The following is a 10,742-nucleotide window of genomic DNA, read 5'->3' on the forward strand; positions in this document are numbered from 1 at the left end:
GTTGTCACAGTTATATAAACATGAAAGCCATAGATGTTACCTATGTTACAAACAAATGTAACGAGTACTCCTGTCTGGTGGAATAAACGTCTTAAGAACTTTAACATTAATTAAACATTAACTTTTAACACCTAAAACAATAGGTCAAAAGTGAAATACATAGATATGTTACAAATGATGAATTAAATGTCTCAAGAACTTTAAGTTAAAATTAAAGTTAAACATTTTATCAATGGTAAGTAGCACCTAAATAGTCAAACGTGTAAACATACGTACGTGAATATCCACGTAAACAACAACAACTTCCGGACCGCACATGTCAGGAAATAAATGTGATAAAACAACATCCTGGATGACCGGATTCTACCATAACTGACGTCCAAAACTTTGTGCGACCGAAACACGAACGAGACTACGGTGAAACAACATCAATAGGATGTCTCTTTTCTTTTACGTGAACTGAACCTTAATTACATGACATACGTAAGTTTTCAGTCGACTTATTTACAAATACCTGCGGTATTATCACTAATAATAAATTCAAATTCAACGGTATTCAGTAAATAAAAAGGTAATTGTCCATTCGACTGGTGTAACCATTTTTTAAATATGTAAAATATATATATATATAAATTATATTATATATTATAAAGATATTTAGTAAAAGCCGGAAAGCCGTAAGCCAAAAGCCGGTTGGGCAAAGCGATAAAAAGGCCATAGCCCAAGGCCGGTTCTGTAATGGGGTAAGCCGACCGTGGGGATTATTTTTATCGTTCGAAATGGGCGACGCGAATGTGCGCATATACGGGCACTCCGACTAATAGTTTCGGAGAGGTAACATGTGTCAGGCGACCATGTGACACATTACTACGAACCCTAACAGCAACGTCATCTTTTAAGGTGACATCGGCCCGGGTCATGAATTACCCTTTGGGGATTTTACAAACTCCACGTTGGGAGATACTTTGCAGTTTTATGGGGGTGTCGTCGGGGGTTTTCATTTAGACGACCGCGGCGGTGAGCTCGGACGTTGGTCTGGCAAAACTTCTTTACACGTCACGTTTTGTCCCGAGTAGCGTCGTGGACACTAGTTCTGTGGTGAACAGGGTTTATACTCCGTAAGAAGAAAGAAATTAAAAACGTGTCTAACCCGTTTCACCGTTTCATAATATTGAATAACAATATTCCCTAACGTGTTAACATAAGTACATAACATTAAAAAACCTCGTGTGTCTGAATACCTATGTAACAAAATAATGAGTGACAAGAACGTTTCCCTAAAAAAATAAAAAACTTTTCTTAGTCGAGTGTGCTAAGTAGTAACTACATAAAATTATTTACAATTGAATCGCGGCTAATCACTGATAAACACAACCCCGGGCGGAAAAAAAAAAAGAGGTTTCACCCCCGGACTCGTATTTTTCAAACTCTTGGTGACCGAATCCAGTTCACCAGAAAATGTTGCTTACACCCGGTACATACATCTAGGGAGAGACATTTGTCTACTGTTCGTGAATGTTTATGTGACTTCGGTTACAGTTTCTAATTGTCAACTCTCGTGCTCGGAACGAATTTAGGAAGTTTTGACTTGTGACTACAATGAAGAGGTCTAACTCTGGGAGAAGGTTGTTACAAAAACTCAATTAGGATTTTTGGTTCAAACGTTAAAACGGTAAAGGTGAGGTACGTCGGAACCGGGTCGCAAATGAAAAGGGTGACTTGGAAGAAACCTCTGAGTTGGAGTTGTTATGTGGTGATAATGAAAACGTAATGATAGATCGAAGATTCAAGATCGTGCATACATTTATAAGTATTGTTCGGGTTTATACCAATAAACTCGCATACGTAACGCATGGTACTTCGTGACTACTCCTCAACCTTTCGCATCAAACGACTTACTGTACCAATCGTTTATTAATGTGTCGCTATGTTACGTATCTATTAAGCAATAATAATCACAACCTGTGGAGTACATACATATTGTAGACTTTTTCTACACCATCAAAATAAGTACAAATGGTTGTATCCACGATTTATTTTTTTCTTCGAAACTTTTTGGCTGTACTTCCCGGTAGTTTTTTTCTTTAAGGTTATGTTACACCGTAAACACGGCCTATAAAGGGGAGGTCAAAAAGTGTATAGAGACAGCCTCCACACACACCACACACACAACACACACAACACACACACCAACACACCACACACACACACACACACACACACACAACCACACCACACACACGCACCACACACACCACACACACACACACACACACACACACAAACACACACACAACACACACACACACACACACACACACACGCCGTCTACGTCCCACAATTAACGACAAATCAGACGTCCTAACTAGTGTCAGTAAACTTACTACAGGCCACGAGTATTACACAAAGAGTCGAGTCAATTACCCTTCGTATAAGGGGTCGCAGACTAAGGTGATTCTGGAAGTCTATTGGCAAAGGAAAAAACGAAAAAATTTCTAAAATAGGTTGCACACACAACCACCCCCCATTTTAACAACAAACCCCAAACCACACAAACCCACAAACCAAACCCACCAACCAACCCACCCACCAAAAAACACCCACAAACACCCCCCAACAACCCCCAAACAACCACCAACCACCACAAACCCCCAACCCACAAAAACAAAACCACAACCACACAACCACCACAAACAAACACAACCCCAAACCCCCACCAAACAACCCAACACACAAAACACCACCCCACCACCAAACACCCAAAACAACCCAACCAAAACAACAAACCCAAACCACAACAAACCCCACCAAAACCACACCCCCAAATTTTCCACCCTTTACTTCTTTTCCCCCCCACACTCTGTCTTTTGCTCTTCTTTTCCTTTTTTTTTAAAAAATCTCTTTTTTTTGGTCATTTTCTTCCTTTTTTAAGCTTTTAAATCGGGAAAATTTTACCTTTTGGTTTTTTTTTCAAACACCCCGAAATAAAAAAAAAAAAAGGGGTTCATTCGTTTTTAAGGAAACTTTTTTTTTGGGTTGAAAAAAAATAACTTTTCGGCCGAGGGGTGTTTTTTTTTTTAACTTTTCGGTTTTTTCCAATAAAAAAAAGGTTAATATCTTTTGTTTATTAAAAAAAATATGAAGGGTCCAAAAAAAAAAAGTTAAGGGATTCGAAACGGACCCCGCCTTTTTTCAAAAAAAGTTCTTTTTTTTTCGGGTTGGGTTGACCCAATTCGTTTATTACAAGGTTCACCCACCAAAAAATTTTTTTTTTAACTGGTTTTATTTTGTTTCGTTTTAAAAAATTTTCGGTTCTTAAAAAAAAAAAAATTTTCGATAATTTGGCGGTTTTACTTTTTTTTTACGGGAGTTAGTTCATTTTTTTGTTTTTGTTTTTTTTTTTTGTTAAAAGGTCCTTTTTGTTTAAGTCCAAAGGGGGGAACCTTTAATTTGGGAAAAAGTCATTAGTTTCCCAAAAGAAATCGTTTTGTTTTTTCTTCTTTGTAGTTTTTTTAAATTTTTTACCTAATTGTGATGGTTTTCTTTAATCTAAATGTTTTGACCCCATTAGCTTTTTATTATGGTTGTTTGGGGGGTTTTCCGGAAAAAAAAAAAAATTAAAAATTTTGACCACCAAAAAAGTTGTTACACCTTGAAACAAAGGTTTTTCCTTTTTTTCTTGGTTTGAAGCCCGCAAAATTAAAAAGTCTTGTGATTGCAAAAAAAAAAAAAAAAAAACAAAGAAAAACACGTTTAAAAAAACAAAAAAAAAAAAAAAAAGGGGCGGGGTGTTTTTCTCGAAAAAAACACAGAGTATTTTCTTTCTTTGGTCTCTTAACCACCCGTTTTACCGTGGAATCTTTTACTTAATTTCCGACCGACCTTTAGAAAAAAAATATTTTTCATACTAAAAAAAAAAAAACCGAACGGGGGGATTTTTTTGAAAAAACAGGATTTTTTGCAGGGTTTTTTCAAAAACAAAAAAAAAAACCGAAAAAATTTTATTGAAGAAAAAAACCCAGGGCCTATAATTTTTATAAATGGATGTTGGCTTTTTACTAGTGTGAGATTTTATTTAAATGACAGGGGGGAACGGTAAATTTTTGTTTATTTTTTTTAATTAAAAGTTCAAAAAAAAAAAAAATAAAGTTTTACCAAAAAAAACACAAAAATTTCCCCCGGATTTTACTTTTTACAATTCCGGTTTTTTTTTAAACAAAAAAAAAAAAAAACCGGGTTTGGGCACGTTTAAAATAAATAAAAATCAACCAAAAAAAAAGGTAAAAAAAAACGAAAAACAAACATTTTTAATAAAAAAGTTAGAAGAAAAATACCAAAAACACAAAAGATAAAAATAAAAATATTACCAAAATTAAATTTGTTAAAAAAAAAAAATTTAATTTTATTTTACCTTTAAGGCCCAAAAAATTAAAAAAAAAAAAACTTTGGAAATTTTTTGGAAAAAACAAAACAATGGAATAGTAAAACCAAATTTCTTTTAATGGAACACCACGCACGCCACAGAGGATAAGACCTGGCAAGGACCTAAAAATAGACCTAGACCCCCCCAGAAAGAGGATGTGGAACAGCTTAAAATTTGTTGTAAGCGTGTGACGAAGTACAAACAAAAACAACCAAGTAACGGACGCTCCTTTGTATTACCAAACGAAAAAGAACATTTTGCCAAAAAAAAAAAAAGAAGAAACTAACAAAGAGAATAGGAAGAATTATAGTTGACCCACAGAAGAGAAAAACATATTTAATTGCTTTTTTTTTTGTCGCTTCTCTCTTAACAAACATACACTCTTACAGTGCGGGAAGCTTTTTAATAAAAAGATATAATTTGTATACGACATAACTCTTTAACCCGGGGGAGGAAAAAGCAGGAACTCATTAACCATAAAATTTTTGATTGGTTTACCGGTTGGTTTTACTTTTAGGAAAAATTGGTTAAACGGGGGGGAAAAGCCGGGGGGGGGGGAAACTTTTTTGAACTTTTTTTGGTTTAAAAAAAAAAAAAAAACACCTTTTTTTTTTTAATTTTTTCCCTTTTTTTTAGAGAAGTTCATTTACGGTTTTGGTTTTTTGTTTTTTTTAAACGGTTTCCGAATTTACCACTTTTTTTTCCCCTCTTTGAGGAGTTAGGTGGTAAAAGGGGGGGGGACCGGGGGTTTTTTTTAGGGGTTTTTTTTAGGTTACATTTTTTTGAAGGGGAAAAACGAAGGTCGGGAACGGTTTCCTCGTTTGACCGGGGGGGGCCCGGGAAGACCCTTTTTTTGGAACTTTTATTAGTTTTTGAAAGAAGTCTCGAAATTTCGGTTTGGTTTGTCTTACCCTTTAGTTGTAAAGACCAAAAAACTTTAAGAGGAATACTCTTAGGGTCTTACGACAAAAATCAATTTATGGGACGAAAAAAATTTTTATTACCTTAGTTCGCGGTACCTTATAAGGGAAAAACTGTACCAGAGTCCCTTTCTCCAAAACCGAGGTACACACATAACGGGTAAACGAGGTTAAGTTTTTTACGACCAAAACATTTCACGTCCAACTTCACGTTTCACTCGAGGGTGGACAGAACGTCCACTGTTTTGTCACAGACGGAGCGACTAACTCCTACGGGGGTTTCTACTACTGTAATTAGTTCACAATAAAGGTTTAGTACGGAGCGGGTCCACCTCCCCGTCGGCGTACGGGCCGTTGTTGGAGTCAACCCTGGTGTTAGTGGTCAGTCAAAAAGAACCAATCCCTCCTTGTCGGGGCTTTTCTCGGTAGCTTTTTGGGCACAACTGGGGGACTTGGGGGACTGGGGTTTATAGGGACGGTCCGCTAGGGGGACATTGGATATAGAAGACTCGGAATTTAACTACTTCGGAAGGGACAAAAAGGAGAGATTCCGGTCAACCGGACAGGACGGTTGGAGACCACAGTCCCTCCCTTTCCACTTTTCCCTCGACCCGACGCGAAATTTTATTTTGGTTTTGTTTTTTTAGAGTTGGTTTTATAAATCCTTTACAGATCTTACGGACAGTGATTTTAGACAAACTTGACGTTTTTGTTTCGTTTCTGTCTGTAAATGACCTGCATACCAGAAAAAAGTTAACCGGAAAAAAGATTTTACTCCTTCTCTGACGGATCCCCCTACTGACAACCTGAGATGGTGAATTATAACTCACAATGAAAATTGTTCATGAAAGTGGGTATAGAGTAGGCATGTAGAACTAGATAAGCTTATGATAAGCCAGCCTTGTCTACTTATTAAGGAAAAGTGGGAGGTTCTTTTTAATGAACAGTAGCTTCTCTGCTTTATCAGCCATAAGTCTGCTCCTCTTCTCATCAAGCACATGAGAGGCAGCGCTGAACAGTCTCTCGCTGTCAGTGCTTGTGATTTGATCTTACTCCGCATATTTGTCCGGGTGTTTTGATTTCAAGTGGTGGAGTAATCCCGAAGTGGTGAAAGTCTTTGCAGTTACACCCCCTCGAGAAATGTCAGCTGAACACGTTTTACAAATCGCAATCCGCGCCTCTTTCTCTGATATTTTTAAATATCTCCAAGCGGCAGACATGTTGGCTGTGAGCCAGCCGCGAGCATGGTCGCGCGCCGTGCTTGTCGCCGCGTTTCGATTACGTCATCACAACAACACGTTAGCTTACCAACGTAACCCTGTTCTCTGACATTCGGTGATATTTTTTCGGTGCTAGAACCCTTTCGGCCGAAAGCCGAAAGGGCCTTTTTAACCATTTTCGATAATTTTCGGCGGCCGAATATTCGGTGCATCCCTAATTTTTATAGGTGGTGTGTGGACCTTACATAGGGTGGTTTTAAGTATTGATGTTAAAAGCATCAATCTGGTGCACTTTGAGAGCAAACTTAAGAGATCTATGGAGACATCTCTCGACACCCATATGAAACAGAACTGGAAGCAGATTTACTTTTTGTTTATGGATATTTTACAAATCACTCCCCTTTTAAACTTTATTCTTTTTTTACTGTCATATAGTATCTCATACCAGTTTTTCATTTATTCTCTTATTTTTTTATAACTATAATGATCATATGAAGGTGTGCTTAGGAAATAATTGTTTACATAAATCGTGACCAAAACGTTTGAGAACCGGCCACTAGCTCGCTAACAACAACGATCTCCGGAACCGGTGCCCTCGCGCTCTCTCCTGCGCACGCACACAAAATGGCTTGTTCCACAAAAACACAGAGCCGAGCTTGAATGAAACACAGAGACCCAGACGTACTTGTTCTGTACTGTATCATATTATTTTCGAATAAATCATTTTTCAAATTATGATTTTTGTTTTTTTCAAAAAATGTTTCCTCCTGGTCTCTCTGGTCCTCCCTGTCATGCCTCTGCGCCCCCCAGGGTGGGCGTGCCCCTCACTTTGAGAAAGACTGACCTAAGCTATGTGAATATGCCTAACTGCGTAGAATCACCAAATTGGGGAGCTGTGAAATAAGGAGGAAAATGAAGTTCAGTCATTTAACAGTTAGGCCCTGTGGACCAACGCAGCTATGACACATTTTTTGTGAGATTGGGTTGGGAGTGACAGAGCTGGTCTCGGTTTCTTTGGCTGATAAATAAAGTGAGAGGCATTGTGTTGAACCGGATGAGTTCAGGAGGTTTTCTGAAGATGTTACAAATAAGGTACACACAGCACACAATGCCATAATCACTTTTTATTATTAGTGTTGGACACTTATGTATAACGTGTGTGTGGAAGGGAAACTCCCTCTGGAGGGAACAAAGGGATTGTAGCCTTTGCAGACCATTTAAATGCACATAGAACACACCACAGGAAATGGAAAACCCAAAAAGAATAAAAGGGCCTTTTTAATCCTAAAACCAGGGACTGCTTCAAAGATTAGTTTGACATGTTTCTGCAAAATGTCTGATGTTGATGACATTTAATTGGTGACATTAAAACATCTAGGCAGTCATTTGGGTTTGGATATATCCTCTGCCCTCAGCTGCAGCTAAAATCCCTTCCAGTAAAGGTTGAAGACAGCAGTCGGCCTTTAAAGTTTTGTGGGTTGCAGAATTTAAACATTTCCAATAAATCAGGAAAAAAGACGACACACCACAAACATGAGTGGGACCAAATATTAAACAAATAATATAAGTATTCTGTTTATCTGACGTCATTGCATTCCAAACACTTGACCTTTAAATGCTTTAACCCTTTATAGGGCACTCATTGAAATACTTTGAAATTCTAAATTTCAACCCTAGAGTGCTATTGGAGGACATAACAATACTGTTTTACTTTTGTGAAATTTTCCAAAATATTTAATTTTCATATAAAAAATGAAGGTCAATGAAGTGATAATATATGGTTCCTTGCCCGTTTGTGGTAAAAAAAAATATATATATGACAAAAATACATATAGGGTGAAAGGAACATTTATTTTAGAACATTAGAACATAACATATGCACTTAAATACAATAAAAAAAAGAGTGAAATATAATATAAATTATAAATTATGTAAAGGTTTTAGTGCAAGGGTATGAAATAAATATGTGTAATGTAAACGTTTTAGTGCAAGGGTATGAAATAAATATTTGTAATGTAAACGTTTTAGTGCAAGGGTATGAAATAAATATTTGTAATGTAAACATTTTAGTGCAAGGGTATGAAATAAATATTTGTAATGTAAACGTTTTAGTGCAGGGGTATGAAATAAATATTTTTAATGTAAATGTTTTAGTGCAAGGGTATGAAATAAATAATTGTAATGTAAACGTTTTAGTGCAAGGGTATGAAAATAAATATTTGTAATGTAAACGTTTTAGTGCAAGGGTATGAAATAAATATTTGTAATGTAAATGTTTTAGTGCAAGGGTATGAAATATGTTTGTATATAATGTATTTAATATGTAGTATACATGTTGACCTGCCCAGGGACTGCAACATGGTCCCTGAAAACTAAGTTAATTAACAAAACATACATAACATGAGAAATTAGTCAAATTCCTCATGGTAACTGACAAAACAGTTACGCTCCGCATTCATGCAGAGGTGGACCTTGCAGACCCTGCAGACCACATTTGACCTTACAATGTTGCCTTTCCTGCTGCAGTACTTGCAGGTAAGGCGATTGACATGTACAGGGGCATGGAAGAGGGAGGGATCAAACCGCACAGCACACATTTGGGGTGTGGCTGCAGTGTCCACGGACAGGCTGAGGGTCAGCAACGGTCACGCTCTCAACCAATGAAGATGAGCTTCTTCAGGAGCTAGACTGGACTGGCCACTGGTTGCTGGCAGCCCTGAACACCTGAATTCTGAAGCTTTTCAGAGGCACGCCATTCACACCAAGGGCCTTGCAGTCCCGCCTGTACATGATCCAGACATTTGTGAGGCTGACATCAATGGCGTATGCAAACATACGCATATACCACCTCTTGGACTTCATGGGGGTGCGGTAGAGGTGGACCAACATGTCAATCAATGCCCCCCATGTTGGCATTGTAGGTCCGGATGACAGCTGGACAGCTCACCGGCTCCTTCGTCTTCGTCTCACTGCAGTTCCTGATGACTGAGGACATAGGCTTCACCCCCATGTCTGTTGACAGCAGAGATACCGTTCTGTTGTCCTTCCACCTGACAGCCAGGATCCCATCATCACTCATGATGTAGTCACATGTTCCACGAGGGACAGCCTTTTTCTCCATTTCCTTGATGGACTTGAGCGGGGGCTTTCCAATTCTATTGTCCCTGGCTGTCCCTGTATACCTGCAGTTCTGGTCTCGGAGGTACCGCACTAGCTCCAGGCTGGTGAAAAAGTTATCCGCAAAGATGGCTGTGGTGCTGGGGGAGGACATGGTACTTGCCAGGACAGAGACAATCTGGCTGGTGGCACCCATGGCTTGTTGTTCAGGTGTCAGGGGGACACCGTGGGCCTCAAGAGTAGTCTTCCCCTGGTAGAGCACCATGTCGTGGATGAAGCCATCCGCAGAGGCTCTGGAAAACGATTTAAAACCCCACTTGTCTGGCTTGGTCTTTATACTGCCTCAGGTTGCCGGCTGTCTTCCCTTTGTAGGCAACCATCACCTCATCCACAGACTGTTTGGGGGTCTGCGGCTCACGCCTGAAGGCAGAATTGAGGAAGATGAACAGTGGCCGGATTTTGAAGAAGCGTTCAATGGAACCAGGGAGCTCAGTGTTGTCATTGAAATGGACAACCCTTTTCAGCAGCCTGAACCTCTTTGAGGACATCAGGTTGGCAACTTGAGGGACTCTGGTCTCCATTGCCCAGTAATCTTCAACAGCTGGGAGCTCTGAAATCCCCATATACATCAGGATGGACAGAAATGTCATTATCTCATTCTCATTGGTGGTGAAAGTGGTGTTAATGTCCTTTTGAGTGGCGTACAAATTAGTTTGGTAGGTGATATGAGTGACAATTTCGGGGCCAAAGTACCTTGTGAAGTACTGAAAAGGGGTTTCAATGTAGTCTGGGGGAGAGTGCTGGTATTCCGGCAGTTCTGTGTTTTCCAGGTCAGCTTTGTGCCAGGTGGTTGGCCTTGCTGCTGACTTCCTGGGTTTGGTGGGCCTCTTGGCTTGTAGTGCTGGCTGCTCGTTGTCACCATCGTCGTCGTCGTCGTCATCGTCGTCGTCATCGTCGTCATCATCTGACGTCATTGCATTCCAAACACTTGACCTTTAAATGCTTTAAATAAATATTGGTGTCTCCATTCATTTGAGAAAAATCCCAGTGAGTTTGAAACGT

This window comes from Notothenia coriiceps, unplaced genomic scaffold (genome assembly GCF_000735185.1).
Source record: "Notothenia coriiceps isolate Sejong01 unplaced genomic scaffold, NC01 NC01_scaffold00011854, whole genome shotgun sequence".
Classification (NCBI taxonomy): domain Eukaryota; kingdom Metazoa; phylum Chordata; class Actinopteri; order Perciformes; family Nototheniidae; genus Notothenia; species Notothenia coriiceps.